Below are 25,762 nucleotides of genomic sequence, written 5' to 3' on the forward strand. Positions count from 1 at the left end.
GCAGAGCAAGCGGGGACAACGGCCCTCGGCTGCACGTCACAGGGCTGAGAGGAGGCCGGGGCTGTGGTGCCAGGAAGGCCACAAACACAGCCTTGTCGGGGGAAGTGGCCGAGCCCGGGGGCCCCGGGGCTGTCACATGCCTCCTGCAGAGAGGCCTCTGTAGTGGCAGAGGTGGACTGATGGTTATTTAAGATAAAAAGGGGAAGTCTGCAGACAGGTGGCTCGCTGGGTTTTTCTGTTGAAGAGCTGGGTGGAAGTGTGTGGAGTCCAGCTGGCTGGCACCGAGGGCTGAGGGCCGGCTGCGGTCAGGGGAGCTCGGCCGCTAGGTGCGGCGCGGGGACGTATGTGGGTGACAGCGCACTTCATGCTGTATCTTGGGGCATTTCGTGAAAGTGTTTCCTGGACAGAAGGAAGCTCAAGTACAGACCCCCTGGCCCAGACCAGCGCCCACCATGCTCAGGGGATCACAGCTGTAGGCTTTGGTGCCTGACGGCCCTTCTGGCCTCCCAGGGCCTGCGGGTGGGCCCCACGGCGTAAACCCCAGGGCAGAGTGGGGAGCCTGGAGCACGGGCCTGGGGGCAGCGGGGACGCTGTGGCCACACAGGGGGCTTCCGTGGAGAGGCGGCAGGGGGCCCACGTGCGTGCCCTCCTTGGAGGCTCTGAGGCCTCTCAACCCCCCAGCAGACTGCTCCTCCCTTCCTCACACGTTCCTCAGCTGCTGTCCAGGCCGGAGATAGGCAGCACCAAGGGCCCCAGAGGTGGGGCGGTGCCATGAAAGTGGGAAACAGGCGTGGAGCAGGCTGGCGTGGCCGGTCTGGATCAGCCGGGTGAGGCGTGGAAGTTTTGATTTCATTCTTGATGTGACAGGAACCCATCATTGGGTTTGGGCCGGGGCTGCCAGGACAGATGCAGGTTTTAAAAGACCACGCTGGCCGTGGGCCGGGGAGCGGGTGAGCGGGAGTCGTCTGGAGATGACCCCGAGGTGTCTTTTGGGGGCCACTTGGCAGGTGGTCACTTACTGAGGTGGGAGAGAGTGCGCGAGGGGTCGATCTCAGAAGGGAAGTTACCCTGGGGCCCCTCCATCCGGTCCGCCTGTGACCCTGTGACTTGCTCCGTGCCAGGGCCATCCCCGTTCTCCATCCCCGCAGTGAATGTTTGTCGGCACCTACTGCGCGCGGACTTTGTTCAGGGAGCAACGGAAAACCCTGTGCTCTGGGGGTTAACTTTCTGGGTGAGGACAAAGAAACAACCAGCTAGTATCATGAGTACGTGAACCGTAGAATGTGCCAGAAGGGCCAAAGAAGAGAACTCGGCAGGGAAGGGGGATGGGTGTGGTGCCGTTCTCATTAGGGCAGATGGGGTGGGCTTCATGCAAAGACTTGAAGGGGGTGAGGGAGGGACCCTCCAGAGCCTGGGAAGAGGTCTCTTCGAGGGGACAGCCAGCGGGGAGGCCCTGCCCGGAGGAGGGAGCAGGTGGGGTGGAGGGATGGGAGGCTGGGGCAGGGCGGGGCCACCACGAAGACCCCAGGACCTGCAGGTGAATTTCTGATCAAATGTGAGGCCCTTTCGGGCTGTGGACCAGCTGAGGCCTCATCCAAGATCTCGAGACAGGGCTGCCCTCGCTGCCGGGCTGAGAGGGCTACAGAAGGCAAGGGGGGTGCAGAGAATGCCACCAAGGACCCTGCAGGCATGGCGACTGCCCTGGCCAAGGCGGCGGGCCGGCCAGTGTGGGAAATGCGGCTCCCTGGATGGATATGGCAGGCAGAGCTCAGGTCTGCTGCTCGACTGGGACGGGCTGCAGAGAAAGAAGGGAGTCAATTCCCAGAGTTTGCGCCCAAGCCGCTGGCGGGGGGGGGCGCCCTTGGCTGGGACGGGGAGGGTGCTGGGGACGGGCTGGTCTGGAGGGACTGTTGGTGTCTTAGTTCTTGCGGCTGCAGCAAATTACCACAAACATTTGTCCTCTCATGGTCTGGAGGCCGGACGTCTGAAACAGTCTTACGGGGCCTCGAGCAAACGTGGGCAGGGCCGCGCGGGGAGGCCCTGCTCCTGGCCTTTTCCAGCCGCCCGAGCGGCATCCCTTGGCCCGTGGCCCTGTCCTCCGTCTTCGAAGCCGGCAGGGTAGCCGGCCCTGCCTCTGTGTCTCAGGCCCTTCCTCTTTGTGCCAGGTCCCCCGTGCCTCCCCCTTGTGAGGACCTGGTGATGGCGCTGGGCCGAGAGGCTGGGACCCTCGCGCATCTCAGGATCCCGGGCGCAGTCATCTGCACAGTCCCCACTCACAGGCTTCAGGGATCGGGAGGTCTTCGGGGCCATGTCCAGCCCGCCAGCCAGACGTGTGGTGGCGGGTGCGTTGAGGGTGAGATGTGTTGTTGACTTCCAGCCCCAACATGTGGAATGAGGTCCACATCTGGGGGCAAGAGAGGAACGCCAGCCGTGGACAAATGCTGTTGGGCCACAGGCTGGGTTGGGGGCTGCAGGGCACAACCAGTGACAAGGGGAAGCGGGCAGTGTGGCGTCCGGGAGCCAGCAAGGGGAGCGAGAGCACGACGCCCGACACGCAGACCGGCCAGGGAGGGGACGGCCTCGGCGCCGACCCCTCATTCCTGCCCTGGTCCGCGGGTGGGGAAGCAGGGAGGACGCGCCCGAGGCTGGCACCCGGGCAGGTGTCCGCCACGCTGGCCGCCCCGCCCGGCGGGGTGAGAAAGCCTGCGGCTGATCGGGGCCAGGTCCACACCCTCGCCTGCTGCGGGGACTCCGGGCAACGGCGGGGAGTGGCCAGGCACTGGCCAGGACCAGCGTCTTCTCCAAGCCCCGTGAGGCAGCACTTTGTTTACCCCCCAGCCCGCCCTGCGTGAAGGGTGCTGTCACTGTGTCTGACGGAGGGGTGGGTGCGCAGGAGGGCTCGGGGGCTGCCCGAGCTGTGCAGACGGTGAGGGCGGCTCCGCGCGCCCAGCTGCTCCCGCTCCCACCACTCAGTGCTGTCTCCTGTGTGTGTGCGTGTGTGCGCTGCATGAGCACACGTGTGCCTGTGTGTCTGTGTGAGTGTGAATCCATGTGTGTGTGTGCAGACCTGCCCACGTGTGCCCACGTGCATATGCCCTTGCTTTTGTGTGTGTTTGCACACATGCATGTGCTTGTGCTTGCAGGGTGCGGACCCACGTGTGCACTGCATGCGTAGGCGCACACATGCTTATGTGTGTGAGGAGTGCATGCGTGTGCACATGCATGTGTGCACGTGTGCCTGCCTGTGTGGACGGGCACATGTCTGGTGTGGGCAGCAGGGCCTCTCAGCCCACTTCCTTCGGTGCAGGGGGCTCTCCCGGCTTCCTCGTCGTGGCAGCTCCCCGATACATGCCCGGACCCTGCCGGCCCCCGTCCTCGGATGTTTGCCCTCAGCCTTCTGGGTCCTCTGACCTGGGGAGATCCAAAAGGCTGGGACACAGAAACAGGAGGCAGGTGAAATGAGCCAAAGCTGTTTATGGGGCCGGACGGTGGGCGGGAAGGTAAGGGGGCCACAGTCAGGACCACTGGCTCGGTGGGCGGGGGCACAGGGCCAGCTGGGGGAGCCACCCACCTCCCTGTATCCCGATGCCCTCCTCTCTGTGTCGGGGGCTGGGCTCTGCCGTGGGCAGAGGAGAGTGAGTGGGGGTCAGGGGTGGGGCTGGAGGCCTCTGTGCACAGAGTGGGGTCCTGCCCGCTGGCAGCCGTGGGCGGCGTGGAGGCCAAGCTTCCCCCGCTGCAGTGCCGGCACCAGCTCTCTGGGGCTACTTCACCTGCAGCGAGAGCCCCAGGGTCAGGAAGGGGGCGGGGTCCCAGAGGACAGGGTGCAGGCCCCCAGGTCAGGGTCCCCCCCACCCAGCTGAGTCGGGGACCCCACCTCCCTGACCCCCACGAGAGCAGGTCCAAATGCCTGTCCTATGCTAGGGGCTGTGGGTGGAGGGAGGGGAGCCGCCCTGCCGGGCTGAGCGGGCCGGGATGATTCCCGCAGGATCCCTGCACGCGGGGCGCCGGCTGCCGGGGCCAGCCTACCTTGATGAAGGTGACGAAGCCGCCGTAGAGCAGAGTGACGAGGAAGAGGGCCACGAAGGTGAGCCACAGGCGGCCCGTGTCCTCCAGCTCTGAGTAGTCGTCACCGCTCTCGTCCTGGCTCTGGGGGGGCAGGGTGGCCAGATCTGGGGAAAAGCCGGCGCCGCTGAGACCGGGCCCGTGCCCGCGGCCCCGCCAGCGCACGGTGGGCCCCAATGAGCACGTGCAAACGGCCTGCTCCCTGCCGGGCTGTGCTGGGTGCTGGGGGTCCGCAGAGCCCGACGGGTCACAGTGCCGGGTGGGGCCGACGGTCCGGAACCAAACCGGCTCACAGCTCAGTTCACGCCAGCGAGACTGGGGGCAGGGAGTGGGGGGCACTGACACCGATGTGGACACAAGGGCCCGGCCGGCCAGGCGGGACGGCGAGAGCCTCCCTCAGAAGTGGCTGCTCCGTGACAGCGTGAAAGAGAAGATGGTGCCAGCCAGGCAGAGAGAGGTGGGAACAGCGTGCACGCAGGAGAACAGCATCACAAGTGCCCTGTTTCAGGAGAGCCTGGCCCGGAAGGGTGGACGGGAGCTCCATGTGCCTGCAGCGGGGACCTGGGGCCAAGCGGCGGGAGAGGAGGCCAGAGTGGGGCTGGGGCCAGGCCCTGCTGGTGACTTTAACTTGAGAACAAAGGGCTTTAAGCAAGGGCATGTCAAGGCCAAGTTTGAATATCAAAAAGTCATTCCTGCTGGAGTTGGAGTGGTTGGGGGCTAAGGCAGGATGAGAGGGACTTGCTGGTGTCCAGGCCCAGGTCAACACACTTGTGCGGAAAGCGCACCGAAGTCCAGAGGGAGAGCCCAGGGGCAGGTAGGGAGTACTGAGTCCTGGAACCCGTCTCATGCCCCGGAATTTCCTAGTCGTTCATTCCATGAGTGTTTATTGAGGGTCTTCCTTGTGCTTGACCAGAGTTACCGGAAGTGGGGTCTGTAGGTGGTACTGGCCAGGAACCACTGGTCACAGGGCACAGGAAATAGGTATGGAAATTGTGTGCATTGGAAACTTTTATAGCAGTCTGTTGAATCTAATAATAAAAAATCAGCATATCTTGGTTTCTGTTTGTCTCAGTTTTCTAGTAATTAGTTCATATTGTATTCTACAAAGGTATGGGTCCATGATTCATTGGAAAAAGTTTAAAAGGCAGCAGCCCTTTGCCACAGAGAGCTTGAAGGAGGCTGTTCTCCACACATGGAACGCAGGGGTGAGCAGCCGGGGCTCCGTGAGATGGCTAAGCATGATGACAGTTTCCCGTGGACCCAGATGCCCCACGACCCAGCCCTGGGGTCAGGGATGCCTTCTCAGTTACACAAGAGAGCTCGTGTGAATGATAAGCAGAAGTTGGCGGGATGAGAAGGTGGGAAAGATTTAGGGTGGGAGAAGCAGCGTTGGGAAGAATTGCAGGTGAGAGAGGTCATGCCCATTCACCCTTCTGGAGCGGGGCAGGGATGTGTCAGCAGGCAGCCCATTGGGCACAGTCCGAGAAACCCTGGGACAGGATCTGGAAGTTTTTCTTAGGGCAAAAGAAGCCATGAAAAGAGCTTAAGCCGAGGGGTGACATGATTGGCATTGCTTTCAGTTCCAACATCTGGGTCACCTGTGGGTCTAATTCTATCTGCTAGTTTAAAATTTTGATTATGGGTGAAGGTTTTCTGCTTATTTGCATGCCTAGGAAATTCTGATTGCATGCTGGACATTGTGCACAGACCGACAGTGAGCTTGAAGTAGATTAGACATGTGTATTGGCCATGAAGCGGGCACATACTCTCCTCTGTTGGGCAGGGAGGATGAGGGGCTCATGTTTTCACCAGGAGTTGAGCTGGGCTGGGCGGCAGGATCGTTGGCTCCTGGGTCTAAATGTTTGGGTGGGGTCAGGCCCCTCCAGTGGGGCTTTGGGAGCTAAGCCTCGTCCAAGGCTGGAGATCTCTTGCCCCACTCTGCTCCCAGCCACTGCTCGCTCGGCAAAAGTCCTGGGTGGGGGAATCAGCGGGTGGAGGAGATTTGTCTGGGGCTCATCTGTATTCCCACTCCCCGGGCCAGCCCAAGCAGACGCTAAATCTCGGCGGATTCCCTCACGTCCCTCTCCTCTCACGGATGCCTAGGCCTCTGCCCACTGGTGTTTGGGATGAGGATAAAGTGGCCAGCAGCGCCTTCCGGCCTAGGAATCTAGGTCAGTTGGACACTGAGCCCTCAGCTCTTCAGAGGCTTTAAATAAATCTGATTTTTACTGTTTATTCGATGTTGTCCTTCTGTTACCGCAGGAGTGACCATCTCACTAGCTTCTACATCCTAAGTGGAAGCAGAACCTCGATGGATGTTTAAAGATCACCTTGGCCGCTGAGTGAAGGATGGGCTGGAGCGGGCAGCGATGGCAGTGAGACCGGCAGGGGGCGGGGAGGTCTGGGGGGCGTGGTCAGCAGAGAGAAGCGTGAGGACTCGAGGTATTCAGGAGTTGGGGGGCTGCCTGGCTGCGAGGATGACGGGGGGCCGAGGTCCCTTGCCTTCACTTTGGGGGATGGGACACATGGCTGAGGAGTACTGGGGCCGCAGAGCAGGCCGGGAGGGAGAGGCGAGGGGCCCCGCGGGAGGCAACGTTCCAGCTGCTGTTTTCTAACAATAATGAGGACCACAGGTGCTGGCCTATGCCGAACGCCCTGCAAGTCTCCCCTCCTTTGGGAAGAGGGGGACGGTGGTGGGCTGACCGTAGAACGGAGAGGGATGGCGTGGCCTACGGACGGAGGACGGGGGGTGGTCCTGGGGGTCCTTGGAGGAAAGCAGCAGGACCCGTCGAGGCAGCCAGCCACAACTCGGGGGGCATGCAGCTGGCCCAGCGAAGAGAGAGGCTGCAATCCAGGCTGTGGAGGGGCTGAGGAGAGGGCGGCCGAGGCTGCCTTAAGCAGGGAGCCGTCCTGGCTGCCCTCCGCTGGTCTGGAGGAGGGGTACGGGCAGGGAAGGCCCAGCTGCCTGCCGGCTCAGACCCGGGGTGGGATGGTGCGGGCCGCGGCCTCCTGGACGAGGCCTTTCTTCCCCTCACTCCCAGGGGGCTCTGGGGACTGGCCAGGCCTCCTGCCACCTCTGCCGCCCACCCTGTCTCCAGAGTGTGTGGCCCTGGTGGGTGGACATATTTCTGGCCCCTGTGGGAGGTGTGGGTCAAGGCTCTGAAGGCAGCCGGTCCTGGGTCTCCTGGGACATGAGACCACGGAGAGCCAGCACTGTGCCTGGGGGCCCGTCTGCTGGGTGTGGAGGACTGGAGACCGGGGGAGGGCCAGTGAGGAGCCCCCGGGGGTCCTGCCTGTCTGCCCAGGGGAAGAAAGAGGGGCAGGGTCAGGAGGCCACTTCAGTGACCGAGGAACAGACAGGCCCGAGGGGCGTGAGCCATGACAGGTGGCCCAGCACAGACTGGATGGGGAGGGGCAGTGCTGTGAAACGGGCCATGCCCCAGGTGGGCACTTCAGGAGGAGACCTGCTGGGGCACAGGCAGGCGGGCTGGGGTGAAGCCGCTCTCCGGGGGACCCTGCAGGACCAGCGGGGGCACTGCCCACCAGGAGGCCACTGCTGCCAGACCCGTCTGTGTGAGGGCTGCTGTCCGGGCGTCTTCTCCACTCCGAGGGGTGCCCATGGCGAGGGCCAGGGCTGTAGGCAAGGTCCCCGACCCCAGTAGAACAGGAGCCTTCCTGCCCCCCTCGCCTTGCTGACTAGGGCCCCCCCAGCCGCCAGCATCTTCCTCTGCCTGGCTCCCATCGGGTGGCCTGGGGCCTGGACCCCCTGCTCCAGCTCCTGCTGGGCTCTGCATCCCACTGCCTGACCGGCCCAGGGTGTCCACCACTGTCCCACGGGGCTGGGCTGGGTCGGGAGGGGGCGCCGGTCTGGGTGCTGCCCTCTGATGAGGCGGCAGTGGGGGCCTGGCAGGATGCCCCAGAGGGGAGGGCGAGCCCTGGGCCCCCACCAGAGCCTCTTCTCTGGCGCTTTCTGTCCACTTTGCCCCTCTGGGTGGCGTGCGGTCAGGGCCTGCCGTGGGCGTGTGCCGGTCTGACTCCTCTGGGTGCCTAACCCAGCCCCCGCTTCCGGGCATATCTGGCTCCCCAGGTTCTGACCGTGCTCCCGGACGGGCGGAGGTCTTGGGGGCCGGGGAGGCTCGGACGCCCCCAGGGCGGCAGCTGTCTGGGGAGACCACCCTCACACCCAGCCCAGGGGGCCCCTGCTCTGCGCCCAGAGCACCTCGTCTCCATCAGCACCTTGGAGGGAGAAGGCTGCTCCTCAGGGCCTGGGCTGGGGGGGGGCCCTCCTCCCACCCTGCCTGGGCCAGCACGTGGCGTGTGGACGGGGTTGGCCCCGGGGGGGCCGCTGGCAGGGCGTCCAGAGCCCCCAGGGCCGGGAAGCGTGCTCTCCAGACCCGCAGCGGCCCCGTCCCCGCTGCCCGGCTCCTCTGGGGCTGCCCCTCCGCCCCCAGCCCTGCGTCTGCGACCGGCTCGGAAGGAGGCCCCCAGCCCGCGTGACTCACCACCGGCGCCCAGGCTCCAGCTGGTGCCGAGCAGCGTCCGGGAGGCCTCGTGCCCGACCACACAGGTGTAGGTGGCAGCCGCACGGCCCGGGAAGGCGGGGACGCGCAGGACGCTCCAGGTGTGGAACGAGGAGTTCCCAGGCTGGGCCGCGGGGTGCGCCGTGGCGGACCAAGAAGGGTCCACCTCGCGCCGGCCCTCCAGCCAGGTGAGGAGGACGCCCGGCGGTGAGAAGTCGGACACCTCGCACAGGAGCCAGGGGGCCGCCTCGGCAGGGGGCAGTGGACCGGGCACGGTCAGGACGCGGACGGCAGGCTTGCTGGGTGCCGAGGCCTCTGCAGCGAGAAGCCCAGTCACGCTTTGGGCCGGGGGCATCGGGAGAAGCCGGGCGGCCGGGGGACGCTGGGGCCCACCCCCCGGGGTCCCCTGGTGGAAGGAGGTGGCCAGGGGTGCTGCCGGCTGCAGTGTGGGGCACAGGGGGCCCGCGGCTGCCCTGTCTCTCCAGCCCGGGAGCCGCCCTCACCGTGTTCTCTCTGTGCCGCCAGAGTCACTGGGGACTGCAGGCCGGGGCCATTCAGCGTGCAGGTGACGGGCGTCCCCTTGGCCCACGAGGCCCTGGACAGGGCCAGGTGGCTGCTCCGGCTCCAGGACCCGTTGGTGTGCTCTGTGGGCGCCTCCTCCTTGTGCCCGCTCTGGGGCTGCCCGGCCACCTCCCAGGACAAGCGGGCCGCCTGCAGGTCGCCCCCCACCGCCAGGCAGGTGAAGTTGGCCTCACCTTGGAGCCACAGGTCCTGCAGGGGAGGGCGCAGCAGGTAGACCCTGGGGGGCTGGGTGTGGTTCCGGCACTCTGCAGGGGACAGGGACAGGTTGACAGGGTGCGTGGTGGCCCCTGGCGCGGTGGGTGGGAGCGGGGTCGAGGGGTGGCCAGCGGCTCCTGGTTTCTTTAGTCACTGCCCAGCCCCAGGCCTGCCCTCTCCCCAGAGCCACCCGGCCCTTGTTGCTTCCAGAAGGGCAGTGGCCGGTGACCTCCCGTTGCCCACAGCTGGGCTGGGGTCTCGCTGGCAGGCAGGCTCTCTCGGCCGCTGAAAGTTCTCCGCACTTCTCCCCCCCAGCTTGGTGCCCCAAGGACTGACCTCTGCAGGCGTCCTTTGGATTTTCCGGCATCCGGGCTTCTGTCTGGGTGCAACTGGTGGGCAGCACTGTGGGGGAACGGGGTGAGTCAGGGTCTCCTCCCAGCTCCACAGACGGCTGGCGCTGTGGCCTCCCCACACCGCTGGCCCCTTCCCGCCCTCTGGGGGTCGTCTCCATCAGCCCTCCCCGAGTGCGCCTCCAGGCTCTGGCGGGACCCTGGCTGTCTGCTGCTGGTCACGAGTACCTGTGCTCAGTGCTCAAGGACCATCTCCATAACAGTCACCTCGACAGTTAAGGGTGACGGTGACCAGTAAGTTATTGGGCCATAAATTGCGATAGCCCAGGGGTCAGCCAACTTTTTCTGTCAAGGGCCAGAGAGCAAATATTTTAGGCTTTGCAGCTGCACGGGGTTTCTGTCTGTTCTCTTCCCCTCCTCCTGGTCCATCCCCCTAGAACTGGAAAGGCCAGTCCTAGGCTGTAGAGATCAGGCTTTGGGCCGCATCTGGCCCGTGGGCCGTGCGAGAGCCGGGCAGCATCTGCGTCAGGGGGGCCCTCCCTTGTCGGAGGGCTTGGCTTGTGCGGTCAGCACACCTTAGGCCCCAGGTGGGTCATCTTCCACGGGAGGGCAGTCCGGCCCCAGAACAGGAGGGCCCAGCCTGTCCTCTTGAAGCTCCGCCCTCTACCCGCCAAGGCTGCTGGGTGGATGGTCTGGCTGCAGGAATCACGGCTGGGGCTGAGTGCTGACACATGCCGGGGGGGGCTGTGGACGTGCACAGCCCTGCCGCGGTGACCTTCTCATCCGGAGGACTGAACTGTCTCCTGATTCCCCACGCCCTGTGTGCCTGACCAGGCCACCCCGGGCCCCGGGGACACGCAGGGCGGGAGCAGATTCTGCCCTGGGGTGTGAGCATCTTGACCAATGAGCTGGGCAGGGCCCCCCTGGAGATGCCACAGCGGGTCGCGGCCGCTGTCCTCTTCTTGGAGCTTCACCAGCACTCCAGAGGGCCGGCGAGGGAGCTGCCATTCTCTGTGTAACCAGCACACCTCCAGTGGTTTCTGCCCTTCTCAGAGCGAGGACACACTTCCCAGGGTGGCAGACAGGGTGAAGTGTGACCCTGGGCCCCAGCCAGGCCCCCAGCACTCAGAGAGCCTGGAGCCAGGTGGAACTGGGGGTGAGGGCGGCTTTCGCCGGCTGCCACGGCTCCCCGGCCCTGTGGGTGGCACCCTGCTTCTGTGAGGGTCTCGGGGCTCAGTTCCATACTCCTGGCCGCCTTGGGAACACGTCCCTGCATGAGGCTCCACGGCGAGCTCATGGTCAGCGGGTCAGCTGGGCCAGGCGAGCCTGGAGCTGGCCTGTGGGCCCTCCCTCTCACAGTGCTCCTCACGGTGTGACTTGCACAGGTCCCCCACTCATGAGGGGCTGATGGCCACACGGGGGCCTGAGGTGGCATCTGCAGTAGGTGCCCCTCAGGTCAGTGCCCTGACTTCCTGGCTCAGCGTGTGACTTCCGGAGTCACGGGAGAAGTCGTGGAGGGCTGCCGGAGGGAGGCAGCTAGGGGACGGGCAGGCAGGCTGGGGTGTGCATGGGCGGGGGCTGCTGACCTGGGGTCCTCGGAGTGGTTAGGGCTGGGGCGGAGCCCTCTGACCGGGACGTCGCAGAGGACACCGTGGGGGGTGGAGTCCGCTTCGATGCTGAAGTCAGGGAAGCAGTGAGCAGGTGAGGGTCAGAATATACTTTGTACTGGGGGGGAGGGGCTGCAAGGTGACAGGGAAGGGCGGGGGCGGGGGGCGCGCAGGGTGATGTAGCGGGGACACGCCTGGCCTGACCCCCGCCCCCGGCTGCGGGAGGAGACCGGCTCACCTGGGAGAGGCACTTCCACGGACTGGTCGCCGTTGGGGTGCTGGACTCTGCACAGCAGGTGCTCTTCGGACCCCTGGGGGACGCTTGAGGGGGGCAGGAGCACCTGGGAGGAGGCAGCGTACTTGCCCTCCCTCAGGACGGCCGGGAAGCTCTGGACGCTCTGGCCGCTGACCCCGCTTTTGTTCTGGTAGCTCCAGGAGAAGCTGACGGAGCTGGGCAGGAAGTCCCGGGCCAGGCAGCCCAGGGCCAGCGGGTTCTCATCAGACAGGGCGCTCACACAGGAGACCAGGGGGAAGAGAGTCGGGGCAGACGGGCTCCCTGAGGACCCGAGAGAGAGGACAAAAGAGACAGGGGTCGTGAGAAGGGTCTCTCGTGCCCTGCCGGTCGGTCGGGGGTCCGGGCAGCCCCGCCTTCCCTCTGGGGCAGTGGCGCCCTCAGTGCCCCTGGCTCAGCCACACCGGGCCCAGCCTGGGGCTCTGGGGTCGGAGGGAGGGTCCGAACGCCATCGGTGAGAACGATGCAGACTCAGCTCCGCCAGCCCTCAGCACAAGCAGGTCACTGAGGTCAGCCCAGAGCCAGCCAGGACGGTCCAGCGTGGCCAGCTAGCCCAGCTAGACTCCCAGGGCTCAGCTGAGGGTAACCATCCCAAAGCAGGGCGCCACCTGTCCAAGTCAAGCCAGCCCAGCCAGTGCTTTTCTGCTGACCCATCTCAGCCCCCCTTGGTCAACCCAGCCCCGCTCAGCCCAGTTCAGCCCAGCTCAGCCCAGTTCAGCCCCACTCAGCCCAGTTCAGCCCAGCTCAGCCCAGTTCAGCCCAGCTCAACCCAGTTCAGTGCAGTTCAACCCAGCTCAACCCACTTCAGTGCAGTTCAACCCAGCTCAGCTCAACTCAGCTCAGCCCAGTTCAGCCCAGTTCAGCACAGCTCAGCCCAGCTCAGCCCAGTTCAGCCCAGCCTGGCTCAGCCCGGCTCTTCCCAGCCCAGCCCAGCTCAGTTCAGCCCCACTCAGCCCCACTAAACCCGGCTCAGCTCAGCCCAATCCAGCTCAGCTCAGAAAGCCCGGTTCAGTCCGGTTTTGTCCAGCTCAGCTCAGGCCTGCTATGGGCAGCCCAGGGTAGCCCTGCCCAGTCCTGAAAGCCCAGTGGTTCTAGCCAGAAAGCGCCAGACCCACTTGCCTCGGCTAAGGCACCTCGTGCAGGAATCCCGCACAGCGGGGCTGGGCCCAGGGTCGGTCCCTTTGTGCCTCTTGCTCTCTCTGCTCCTCGGGGCCCCTGTCCTCCCCTGTCCACTGGGTGCCCGATCCCTCCGTGCCTGCCCCAGGCCCAGCCGGCTTTGGCTCCCAGCAGCGGCAGTCACCCCCTTCCTCAGCTACCTGGGAAAACGCTTGCTGGCGACTTTACATTCCCTAAAGCATCTTGCAAGAGCCGCGGCGCATTTGCCAGCATCAGAAGGAAGGTCCCAGTCTCTCTGGAATGGGCAGCGTTGCTTCTCCGGGGAGAGGAGAGCCTTGGGGACGCTGCCCTCGGCGCCTTGGCCTTCCTGGGCACATGCCCTTGGCCCAAATTCCTCCTCACCCCCGGCTCTCAAATGAGTCCGACTTGACTAGATTCCCTCCAGGAAAGTCCTCATTAACAATGACGGGAAACGCATTTAATCTGAATTGCCGCTCACAGTTGTGCTTTATCCCAAAGCTCTGCAGAAAGCAGAGGCTGCTTTCCAGGGCACAGCAACGATCTAAAACCCAGAGCCGCGTTTCCCACTTAAGCGAGGACACGGTAAGGAGTGCCCTGTGTGTGTGAAGCGCCCGGACCCACACAGGCGATAGTCAAAGACTGATTCCCCTTCAAGTGAAAACAAAAACATTTCATGCAGATTTCCCGGAGCAGCAAATCTGGCAGCGCTGGCTGCCTCCCTCTTACCTTCTCAGGCTCCTGGTCACCAGCAAGTCCCGTGGGGTCTTTGGCCTGGCAGAATTCCTCCAAATCCCTTAAAAACGGCTGATTCACCACTAGCCCACTGGCCGGTGGCAGAAGCCAGGACTGCCATCCCCTGTTCCGGGCGGTCCCAGGAGACCCCCAGCCACGGCGGGCCTGGGGGCACCCGCTCTCGGACCCTCCACGGGAGCTCCTTCCACTAAGACGCTGGCTGGGCTGATGACCCAGAGCAGAGACGGCCCTTCCAAAGTGTCCTGAGTCCTTCCGGACTCACCCCCGACTGCCTCTCCTCTCAATCTGCCAACCAACATGTTTAACTGAAATAATTCATGACGAGTGCACACATTTCACCTAAAATCTGTCCTGAGCTGGATACCTGAAAAGCGGTCTTGAAAAATACTGAAAGGAAGGCAACCGTATCAGAATACCAGAGTGTTTCTTAGTCACGAAGAGAAAATCGACCGGCTAAAGATTGTGGGCACACTCATAGTGGAAACAGTGCTTCGGGGCATCGGAGGATGGTTTGGGACTAATTACCTTGAAGGAATACCCCATTAGAACATTATACGAATGCATTGATTAAATGCACCTAAGACTATTCACTTTCTTAAAACTTTACTTTGAAAATGAATATAAACGAGCAGCTGATAAGCTAAAACTGAAATAGATTCAAATAGTTCACGTAGGAAATAGGAGCTGGCAACCCCAGGAGCACGGAACGGATCCCCTCACAGCCTCGGAAGGACCAGCCCTGCTGCCACCTTGATCTTACTTCCAGCCTCTAGGCTGCGAGAGAATGAACTTGTGTTGTTTAAGCCTGGCCTGTGGTTCTTTGTTGTGACAGCCCTCAGACACCCCTACAGGTGCTGTCCTGAGCTGTCAGCCCCGTGGCCTGCGTGAGAACCCCCCATCCCCGCTGGGGGTGGCTGTGCTCTGTGGGACCCCTCACTGAATGTCCCACAACCTGACAGTGTGGGCTGCAAAGGGCACCATTTAATCAGAAATATGCACCGGGAGCCCACTGCCAGGGGATGGGTTTCTCTGCGGACCCATGTCCACTTCCAGCTCTCTTCGGCAGTCGCCTCTGCAAGCCCCTGCCACCCCCGTCGGAGGTGGTCCTGGGGGCCCCCAGCACCCTGAGATTGCCTCCCTGGGGAGATGGCTCCCAGACCGCCCTCCCTGTGCCTCCTCTCCTGTCCCACCGCCTGCTGCCACAGCTGGCCCGGACTTCTCTGCATCGCCTGACTCAGCTCCCGTCTCCGAGCGCTAATTCCTGGCTCCCCTACCTCCTGCCAGCTGTCCCCCTTTCTGGGCCTTTCCTCTGTGCCTCTTCCGGCTGTTTCACCCGAGACTTCTGCGCCCGCTTCCGAGCTCCGTCACCGTCTGCAGGGCGCGCGGTAGCTGCACACGCGCTGGGCTCCCCTCCTGAGTCCCACCCGCACACACCAGGCACTCCCAAGGTTGGACAAGCCCTCCTGTGGCTGGGCTTGCTAGGAACAGAGACAGAGTGACAAGGCCTCACGTGGGGCTCGTGGCGGCGTCCCCGCGGACGCACACAGGGGCCCCAGCTCAGGCTGCGCTGGGAGACCAGCCCGGGGGTCCTCTCCAGCTCAGCCATCTTTCTTCCTCTGGACCAGCCCCGAGACCCGGCCTGGCACGTCCCCCACGGGCCTGGGAGGAGACACACGGCCCTTTCCCACGAGCCCTTTGGAACTGGGGTCAGCTCTCGGGATACACAACACACAGGAGTGTGGCTTGGGAAAAACCCTTCACAAGGAAGCAGTATCACAAGATAAAATGTACATATTTATTTCAAGGCCACAAGCAAGACATTGCAAAGCAGGGCCGGGCAGAGCCCACGGCTGTAGGCTCCATGCTTGGCCACGGCATTTGGCCACGTCGGGAGAAGCCGGTTTCTTAGAGCTTGAAGCTGTAGAGGGACATGGGGAAGATTTCAGTACAAGTGGACAAGCCATGCGGGCCGGGGACCCTGGCCCCAAGGCAGCTCCCTTCTCGTTCCGTCTCTGGTCCCCCACGTCCTTGGCTGGCCGTCACTTCACCTGCAGGTGACAGAGACCGCGTGAGTGGGGGTGGGGGTCCCCGGGGGTCGTGCGCCACCCGCTCCCCGCGGCCAGGCGGCCCACCTTGAACAGGGTGACCGTGGTGCTGTAGAAGAGGCCCAGGAGGAAGAGGACAATGAAGGTGGAGGCCATGGTGTTGAGGTTCTCGAAGCCTTCTTCCTCGGCGCTCACTTCGCCCTCTGCAGGAGACACGGCACAGTGGGTCAGCTCGGCCGTGGCACCCGCAGAGCCCACCCTGGCTGCCCCTCGGCTGTGCGGCCCACCGGGAGCGCTGGGGGCACGGCAGAAGCAGGCGGGCGGGCGGGAGGGCACGTGCACTCCCGTGCCAGCCCCGCTGTGGGCTTGTCAGGCGGGGTCTCGGGCAGGCACGGCCAGCCACTGACCACCCGATCCGGGCTGGGCAGGCTCAGAGCGTGGCCCAAGCTGAGCAGGGAGGCGACCCCGAGCACATTGTCCCAGGAGACCTGGGGTGGCAGAGAGCACGACCAAGCAGCACACGCACACACGGGGTGTGGCCTGTGCCGGGGCCGGTGGAGTGGCCCCCGGTGTCCTGGACTCCCCTGGAGGTCGTAGGGCCACTTGGGGCTGAGAGGCAGGGGGTGGGGGTCTTGTCCCCTGAAGTTTGGGGTGGGTCCCCCGGCCAGTGAGGACCAGCACCGGGGGCAGGCGGCTCTCTGTGCCGAGGGGCCCGTCCTTCCAGCCTCCCTCCCTCTCCTTCTTGGGGCCAATGGCACACGGGAGAGGCCGTGTGGGGCGCTGGCTGGCTTGTCTGCCCCATCAGCACTCAAGGCTGGGGGACCAAGGGGCCAGACAGACCCCTGAGCCCCCAGGGAGGGTGACATTAGGACGACAGGCGGAGGACATTCTGTGGGGTCTGCAGCCCCTGCACTGACGGACCCTGGGGTCATCTGGGGCTCAGGCCCCTAAAGGGCCAGGAGCCCAGGAGGGTCGGGAGGTGGCCTGGAGGGGCGGCGGTGTGCTGGACCCAGGAGACCTGCTCAGCCCCCACTCCTCTCCCTGCCCACCCGGCGCTGTGCCCACCATTTCCAGGCCAGTGTTTGCAGACAGGGCCCCTGCAGCTTCCTACTCCAAGGAGGCCCCTCCTGGGACGGCTCCCCTACCTCGCGGTTCTGCCTGCCTCCCGCTGCCTCCTCACAGGGGCGGGGGTGGGGACGCTGCCGCCCTCACAAGGGCCTGGACCGGGAGAGGCACCCCTCCGGGGCACGGGCCCGCGCCGTCCTGAGGACCTGCAGCCGGCTGGGCCACGGTGGGCCTCGGAGCCCGCTACCCTGGGGCAGGGACGGTGGCCATGGCAGGAGTCCAGGCTGGGCCGGCCCGTGGACACGCCCCCAAGCTGAGACAGAAGGACAAGCAGAGCTTGGGCGTGACGCCCGGCAGCCAGAGGGGTGCAGAGGAACACCGCCGGGGGGGCGGGCACGCCTGCCAAAGGCACCGAGCGATGATGGCTGTGCGAGGGTCGGCATCCGTGTCCATGGGTGTAAGCCTGTGCGTGTGCCATGATTCGTGTGTGTGCACAAGCACGAGCACGTCTGTGTGTATGTGTCCATATGTCTGTGTGTGCATGTCTCAGTGTGTGTCTGCATGCCCACGACTTGTCCACGAGCACGCATGTGTGTCTGTGTGTGAGCGCCCACGTGCACGTGCCTATGTGTGCCCGTGACTGTGCGTGCATGTGTGTGAGTGTGCGTGTACCTGTGTACCTGCGTGTGTCTCTGTGTGTCCACGTCTTTGTGTGTGTGTGCCTGTGTGTGTGTGTGCCTGTGTGTGTGTGTGCCTGTGTGTGTGTGTGTGCCCATGTCCATCACATTTGTGTCTGTGTCACGTGCATCCATGTCTCTGTCCATGTGTGTGCCTGTCTGTGTGTCCGTGTCTGTGCATGTGTGTGCACACACGTGTCTCTCTGTGTGCGTGCCCACGTGCATGTGTGTCCCTGCATGTATGTATGTGGCTGTGTGTGTGCATGCGCATGCATGTGTTGCACACCCGTGTGCCCGCGGTGTGGCCGTAGAAGCAGCTAGAGGAGCAGTGAGTATAGGCTTGGCTTGCTGTGAGCATTCTGCAAGGAGCACCAGGGCTTCCAGGGGTGGGTCAGAGGCCCGTGGGGAGGCAGGGGCGGGGACAGTGGGGGAGGGCGGTCTGCTGGGCGGGGGCAGCACAGCCATGGCCCCCGCAGGGAGAGCATTGCTCACTCACAACCAGCATCTTTTGAACGGATCTTTTTATTTCTAATTTTTATAAAATGCAACATCTCACCCACTGACATGGTTAGTTTGCACGCACGCATGCACACACACAGCGACGGTCGCCCAGGGGCTCTGGCCCCGGCCTGAGCGGGCAGCCGGGTGGTCAGTAGCAGGTGCTGGCCGTGTCAGACATGACCAGCGACACGTTGTACAGGGTGGGTTTACCGGTGGACTTGTCCACGGTCCTCTCGGTCACCATGTGGGGCAGGGCCTCGTGGCCCACGACGCAGGTGTAGGTCTCCCCGCTGTTCCAGTCCTCCTCGCTCACCGTCAGGATGCTGTGCACGAAGTACAAGCCGGGGGCCTGGGGCTCGGGCGCCGGGGCACTGGTCACGTACTTGTCGGAGGACATGGGCTGCCCCTTCTGCAGCCACTGCACGAACACGTCCGCGGGCGAGAAGCCCTTCACCAGGCAGGTGACGGAGGCGGACTCCCGCAGGCTCAGCTGTTCCCGCGCTGGTGGCAGCACGTACACGGACGGCATGTGCTTGGCGACCTCTGCGGGGGGAGACACGGTGGTGAGAGCGGGTTGGGGGCGAGAGGGGTCCGTCCTGGACAACGGGGAGCGCAGGGGCTCTACTGGTCCTGCCTCGCTGTCCTCAGACCCCAGAAGCCGTGGGAGAGCCCGGGGCGGAGGGAAGGAAGCCAGAGCAGGCTTACCTTTGGGCCTGGAGATGGTGCGCTTCAGCGGCGAGGGCAGATCTGTGTGGGTCACCGTGCACGTGAACCCGTCTCCAGACTCCCAGTCCTCCACGCACACAGAGGTCTCACCCACGGCACTGAACGTGCCATTGGGGTGGCTCTCAGAGATGTTGGTGAGGGTCTGCAGGGCCTCGCCGTTGTGGGACCAGGAGATGCTCAGGCTGTCATAGGTGGTCAGGTCTGTGACCAGGCAGGAAAGCTTGGCTGACTTGGTGAGGAAGATGCCAGCGAAGGACGGGGGGATGGTGAAGATCCCGATGGGGGTGCCCGGGGCTGGAGGTGGGAAGAGAGTTGGTTGGCGTGAAATCAGGTGGAGGAATAGTTCAGCCCATAGAGCAGGTGCCGAGTTGGCCGAGCCCCTCGTGAGCCCCCAGCTGCCCTGCACACAGCCCCTCCCTGCCCTTGGCCGCTCTGAGAAGCCAAGGCTCAGGGAGCTGCTGGGACGTTGGGGGCGGTGTCTGCAGACCTGTGTGTGAGGGTCCCCCCCACCCCGGGGGCTGCACTCACAGGGGCCGCACACAGAGGACACGTTCTTCTGGAAGGTCATCCCGCGGTGCTCCACCTGGCAGGTGAACACGTTCTGGCTGAGCCAGTCGCTCTCCGTGATGGTCAGCATGCTGTAGGTCCTGAAGGTCACGGGCGAGGACTGTACAGTCTCCACCGGGCCTTCACTGATGCCAGACACCACCCGCTTTCCCTCACGAAACCAGGACAAGGAGATCTGTTTGGGGCTGAAGTCTGTGGCCTGGCAGATGAGCCTGGACGTGCGCTGGGGAGTGCCGGAGAAGGCGTCTCGGGGGGGGATGAAGACACTCACGTTGGGAGGCAGTGGATGTTTCGGCACTTCTGAGGAGGAGAAGGCGTCAGCTGGGCCTGGCCTGACCCCCGCCCCCGGCCGCGGGGGGAGCCCGGCTCACCTGGGAGAGGCACTCGCATGGACTGTTCGCCGTTGGGGTGCTGGACTCTGCACAGCAGGTGCTCTTCGGACCCCTGGGGGACGCTTGAGGGGGGCAGGAGCACCTGGGAGGAGGCAGCGTACTTGCCCTCCCTCAGGACGGCCGGGAAGCTCTGGACGCTCTGGCCGCTGACCCCGCTGTTGTTCTGGTAGCTCCAGGAGAAGCTGATGGAGCTGGGCAGGAAGTCCCGGGCCAGGCAGCCCAGGGCCAGCGGGTTCTCATCAGACAGGGCGCTCACACAGGAGACCAGGGGGAAGAGAGTCGGGGCAGACGGGCTCCCTGAGGACCCGAGAGAGAGGACAAAAGAGACAGGGGTCGTGAGAAGGGTCTCTCGTGCCCTGCCGGTCGGTCGGGGGTCCGGGCAGCCCCGCCTTCCCTCTGGGGCAGTGGCGCCCTTAGTGCCCCTGGCTCAGCCACACCGGGCCCAGCCTGGGGCTCTGGGGTCGGAGGGAGGGTCCGAACGCCATCGGTGAGAACGATGCAGACTCAGCTCCGCCAGCCCTCAGCACAAGCAGGTCACTGAGGTCAGCCCAGAGCCAGCCAGGACGGTCCAGCGTGGCCAGCTAGCCCAGCTAGACTCCCAGGGCTCAGCTGAGGGTAACCATCCCAAAGCAGGGCGCCACCTGTCCAAGTCAAGCCAGCCCAGCCAGTGCTTTTCTGCTGACCCATCTCAGCCCCCCTTGGTCAACCCAGCCCCGCTCAGCCCAGTTCAGCCCAGCTCAGCCCAGTTCAGCTCAGCTCAGCCCAGCTCAGCTCAGCTCAGCCCAGCTCAGCCCACTTCAGTGCAGTTCAACCCAGCTCAGCTCAACTCAGCTCAACCCAGTTCAGCCCAGTTCAGCACAGCTCAACCCAGTTCAGCCCAGCTCAGTCCAGCTCAGCCCAGTTCAGCCCAGTTCAGCACAGCTCAACCCAGTTCAGCCCAGTTCAGTGCAGTTCAACCCAGCTCAACCCACTTCAGTGCAGTTCAACCCAGCTCAACCCACTTCAGTGCAGTTTAACCCAGCACAGCTCAACTCAGCTCAGCTCAACCCAGTTCAGCCCAGCTCAGTCCAGTTCAGCCCAGCTCAGTCCAGTTCAGACCAGCTCAGCCCACCCCAGCTCAGTCTAGTTCAGCCCAGGTCAACCCAGCTCGGCTCAGCCCAGCTCAGCCCATCTCAGCCCAACCCAGCTCGGCTCAGCCCAGCTCAGCCCAGCCTAGCCTGGCTCAGCCTGGCTCAGCCTGGTTTAGCCCAGTGCAGCCCAGTTTGGCCCAGCTCAGTCCAGCTCAGCCCAGCCCGGCCCAGCTCAGCCCAGCCCAGCTCACCCAGCTCAGCCCAGCCCAGCCCAGCTCAGCCCGGCTCAGCTCAGCCCAGCTCAGCCCAGCCCAGCCCAGCTCAGCCCGGCTCAGCTCAGCCCAGCTCAGCCCAGCCCAGCCCAGCTCAGCCCGGCTCAGCTCAGCTCAGCCCAGCCCAGCTCAGCTCGGCTCAGCTCAGCCCAGCTCAACCCAGTTCAGCCCAGCTCAGCTCAGCCCAGCCCAGCTCAACCCAGTTCAGCCCAGCTCAGCTCAGCCCAGCTCAACCCAGTTCAGCCCAGCTAAGCTCAGCCCAGCTCAGCCCAGCTCAGCTCAGCCCATCTCAGCCCCGCTCAGCTCAGCCCAGCTCAACCCAGTTCAGCCCAGCTCAGCTCAGCCCAGCTCAGCCCCGCTCAGCTCAGCTCAGCCCAGCCCAGCCCAGCTCAGCTCAGCCCAGCTCAGCCCAGCTCAGCTCAGCCCAGCCCAGCTCAGCCCAGCTCAGCTCAGCCCAGCTCAACCCAGTTCAGCCCAGCTCAGCTCAGCCCAGCTCAGCCCAGCCCAGCTCAGCCCAGCCCAGCTCAGCTCAGCCCAGCTCAGCCCAGCTCAGCTCGGCCCAGCCCAGCTCAGCCCAGCTCAGCTCAGCCCAGCTCAACCCAGTTCAGCCCAGCTCAGCCCAGCTCAGCCCAGCCCAGCTCAGCCCAGCTCAGCTCGGCCCAGCCCAGCTCAGCCCAGCTCAGCTCAGCCCAGCTCAACCCAGTTCAGCCCAGCTCAACCCAGTTCAGCCCAGCTCAGCTCAGCCCAGCTCAGCCCTGCTCAGCTCAGCCCAGCCCAGCCCAGCTCAGCTCAGCCCAGCTCAGCCCAGCTCAGCTCAGCCCAGCCCAGCTCAGCCCAGCTCAGCTCAGCCCAGCTCAACCCAGTTCAGCCCAGCTCAGCTCAGCCCAGCTCAGCCCAGCCCAGCTCAGCCCAGCGGAGCTCAGCTCAGCCCAGCTCAGCCCAGCTCAGCTCGGCCCAGCCCAGCTCAGCCCAGCTCAGCTCAGCCCAGCTCAACCCAGTTCAGCCCAGCTCAACCCAGTTCAGCCCAGCTCAGCTCAGCCCAGCTCAGCCCTGCTCAGCTCAGCCCAGCCCAGCCCAGCTCAGCTCAGCCCAGCTCAGCCCAGCTCAGCTCAGCCCAGCCCAGCTCAGCCCAGCTCAGCTCAGCCCAGCTCAACCCAGTTCAAACCAGCTCAGCTCAGCCCAGCTCAGCCCAGCCCAGCTCAGCCCAGCCCAGCTCAGCTCAGCCCAGCTCAGCCCAGCTCAGCTCGGCCCAGCCCAGCTCAGCCCAGCTCAGCTCAGCCCAGCTCAACCCAGTTCAGCCCAGCTCAGCCCAGCTCAGCCCAGCCCAGCTCAGCCCAGCTCAGCTCAGCCCAGCTCAACCCAGTTCAGCCCAGCCCAGCTCAGCCCAGCTCAGCTCAGCCCAGCTCAGCCCAGCTCAACCCAGTTCAGCCCAGCTCAGCTCAGCTCAGCCCAGCCCAGCCCAGCTCAGCCCAGCTCAGCCCAGCTCAGCTCAGCTCAGCTCAGCCCAGCCCAGCCCAGCTAAGCTCAGCTCAGCTCAGCCCAGCTCAGCCCAGCTCAGCTCAGCCCAGCCCAGCTCAGCCCAGCCCAGCTCAGCTCAGCCCAGCTCAGCCCAGCTCAGCTCGGCCCAGCCCAGCTCAGCCCAGCTCAGCTCAGCCCAGCTCAACCCAGTTCAGCCCAGCTCAGCCCAGTTCAGCCCAGCCCAGCTCAGCCCAGCTCAGCTCAGCCCAGCTCAGCCCAGCTCAACCCAGTTCAGCCCAGCTCAGCTCAGCTCAGCCCAGCCCAGCCCAGCTCAGCCCAGCTCAGCCCAGCTCAGCTCAGCTCAGCTCAGCCCAGCCCAGCCCAGCTCAGCTCAGCTCAGCTCAGCCCAGCTCAGCCCAGCTCAGCTCAGCCCAGCCCAGCTCAGCCCAGCCCAGCTCAGCTCAGCTCAGCTCAACCCAGCTCAGCTCAGCCCAGCTCAGCCCAGCTCAGCCCAGCTCAGCCCAGCCTGGCTCAGCCTGGCTCAGCCCGGCTCTTCCCAGCCCAGCTCAGCTCAGTTCAGCCCCACTCAGCCCCACTAAACCCAGCTCAGCTCAGCCCAATCCAGCTCAGCTCAGAAAGCCCGGTTCAGTCCGGTTTTGTCCAGCTCAGCTCAGGCCTGCTATGGGCAGCCCAGGGTAGCCCTGCCCAGTCCTGAAAGCCCAGTGGTTCTAGCCAGAAAGCGCCAGACCCACTTGCCTCGGCTAAGGCACCTCGTGCAGGAATCCCGCACAGCGGGGCTGGGCCCAGGGTCGGTCCCTTTGTGCCTCTTGCTCTCTCTCCTCCTCGGGGTCCCTGTCCTCCCCTGTCCACTGGGTGCCCGATCCCTCCGTGCCTGCCCCAGGCCCAGCCGGCTTTGGCTCCCAGCAGCGGCAGTCACCCCCTTCCTCAGCTACCTGGGAAAACGCTTGCTGGCGACTTTACATTCCCTAAAGCATCTTGCAAGAGCCGCGGCGCATTTGCCAGCATCAGAAGGAAGGTCCCAGTCTCTCTGGAATGGGCAGCGTTGCTTCTCCGGGGAGAGGAGAGCCTTGGGGACGCTGCCCTCGGCGCCTTGGCCTTCCTGGGCACATGCCCTTGGCCCAAATTCCTCCTCACCCCCGGCTCTCAAATGAGTCCGACTTGACTAGATTCCCTCCAGGAAAGTCCTCATTAACAATGACGGGAAACGCATTTAATCTGAATTGCCGCTCACAGTTGTGCTTTATCCCAAAGCTCTGCAGAAAGCAGAGGCTGCTTTCCAGGGCACAGCAACGATCTAAAACCCAGAGCCGCGTTTCCCACTTAAGCGAGGACACGGTAAGGAGTGCCCTGTGTGTGTGAAGCGCCCGGACCCACACAGGCGATAGTCAAAGACTGATTCCCCTTCAAGTGAAAACAAAAACATTTCATGCAGATTTCCCGGAGCAGCAAATCTGGCAGCGCTGGCTGCCTCCCTCTTACCTTCTCAGGCTCCTGGTCACCAGCAAGTCCCGTGGGGTCTTTGGCCTGGCAGAATTCCTCCAAATCCCTTAAAAACGGCTGATTCACCACTAGCCCACTGGCCGGTGGCAGAAGCCAGGACTGCCATCCCCTGCTCCGGGTGGTCCCAGGAGACCCCCAGCCACGGCGGGCCTGGGGGCACCCGCTCTCAGACCCTCCACGGGAGCTCCTTCCACTAAGACGCTGGCTGGGCTGATGACCCAGAGCAGAGACGGCCTTTCCAAAGTGTCCTGAGTCCCTCCGGACTCACACCCGACTGCCTCTCCTCTCAATCCGCCAACCAACATGTTTAACTGAAATAATTCATGACGAAGGCACACATTTCACCTAAAATCTGTCCTGAGCTGGATACCTGAAAAGCGGTCTTGAAAAATACTGAAAGGAAGGCAACCGTATCAGAATACCAGAGTGTTTCTTAGTCACGAAGAGAAAATCGACCGGCTAAAGATTGTGGGCACACTCATGGTGGAAACAGTGCTTCGGGGCATCGGAGGATGGTTTGGGACTAATTACCTTGAAGGAATACCCCATTAGAACATTATACGAATGCATTGATAAAATGCACCTAAGACTATTCACTTTCTTAAACCTTTACTTTGAAAATGAATATAAACGAGCAGTTGATAAGCTAAAACTGAAATAAGTTCAAATAGTTAAAAGGGGAACCTTCTAGTTTCTGTCAACATCTTTGCCTTATTTTAGAAATGCAAATTATCCAGGTGGTGTTGTGTTCAGTGGAACTCTTTCAGCTTTGTGGGGCTGAGCAATACCATCACCAAACCACACCTTGGTGACCATAAGCTATAAATTCACCAACTGTGTTTTCTTGCTTCCTAAAATAGACTCTCGACTGATCTGCTTCCTGCCACCTGCTGCAGGTGGCCAGCCCCGCACGCGGCCATCTTGACTAACTCAGCACCACCAATTAATTAAAAAAATAAGCCGAATTTATTATTGCCAAAACTCAGCCCTGAATCAGGGCAGGGGGCCGACAGTACCGAGTTACTACTTCTCGGCCAAACTTGCACCCCTATCAACTCCCCAAAGACAGGATTCACAGTTGTTAATTGAATTATAAAATTTAAAATACATTAAAAGTCTCTCACATTCTAAAGTCACAATTTTCCTGACCACCAGGAGCCACTTGAAGGATGTCCTGTCTTTTAGTATTTCATAAGTGTGCCTCTTATGATGAACATGTATCTTTCTCTTAACAAGTGTCCTCACGAAACCCGGTACCTGTAACTTCCCCAGGCTCTTCATTCGGGGGGCTGGGGCACCCCATTCTCACCAAGATCGGGACACTACACGTCCATCCTCACCCAGACAATTCTAATCCTAACCAATAAAGAATTTGAAGTACAATCTAACGCAGAGCACACCTCATATCTGAAGAGGATATTTCACTATGCCTTCCACGTGTGGCATTCCTGGAGTTCTAGAAACACAATCAACAAGGCACACTCCTCAACTGACTCTATGATTGTAGCAGCCAAATTATCTCTTGCCACGGACCAAACTGTCCTGCCGCCGAGGGGGTCCTGGGACTCCCCCACAGGTGGCCCTTCCCGCCTGCAGCCGCCTCTTGAATGCCGGCAGTATTCCAATTTTTGAAAGACATCAGAAAATCCAGAGGCTCTGAAATCCCTAGGGCACCTGGTCCTGGTCCCCTCCTGGCCAGTCTGCCCAGTCCCCCGGCGGACACAGACATGTCCTGAGGACCAGACGGCGAAGCTCAGAAAATCCCAGAGACAGGAGCAGAAAATAAAGGCCCTGGAGGGGCCATTCTTACCTGCGGAGACGGTGACAGAGATCCCTTGGCCCCAGATGTCCATACCATAGTAATCACTGTGGTGGGATCTCCAGCCTCACCTCACAAAAACCTCGGGGGCCTGGCACGGCCCCATGGCGCCTGGGGACCTGTCCTGTCTACAGGCGCCGCATGGAAGCCG

At 63.2% G+C, this 25,762-nt stretch overlaps 3 gene segments (V, D, J or C); all 3 read right to left on the reverse strand.

The window, feature by feature from the left end:
- The window catches only part of LOC309621297 (Ig gamma chain C region-like), a 167,329-nt gene that overhangs the window by 138,684 nt on the left and 2,883 nt on the right, over window positions 1-25,762 (reverse strand).
- LOC309621292 (immunoglobulin heavy constant gamma 2-like) overlaps window positions 1-25,762 on the reverse strand; it is a 72,809-nt gene that overhangs the window by 46,552 nt on the left and 495 nt on the right.
- Window positions 17,790-25,685, reverse strand: LOC309621290 (Ig mu chain C region secreted form-like). The segment is given in 5 exons: window positions 25,603-25,685; window positions 19,451-19,768; window positions 19,041-19,376; window positions 18,492-18,806; window positions 17,790-18,329 (listed from the first exon to the last, which is right to left on the reverse strand).

Source organism: Balaenoptera borealis (genome assembly GCF_965194805.1).
Source record: "Balaenoptera borealis genome assembly, contig: HAP1_SCAFFOLD_422, whole genome shotgun sequence".
NCBI lineage: Eukaryota > Metazoa > Chordata > Mammalia > Artiodactyla > Balaenopteridae > Balaenoptera > Balaenoptera borealis.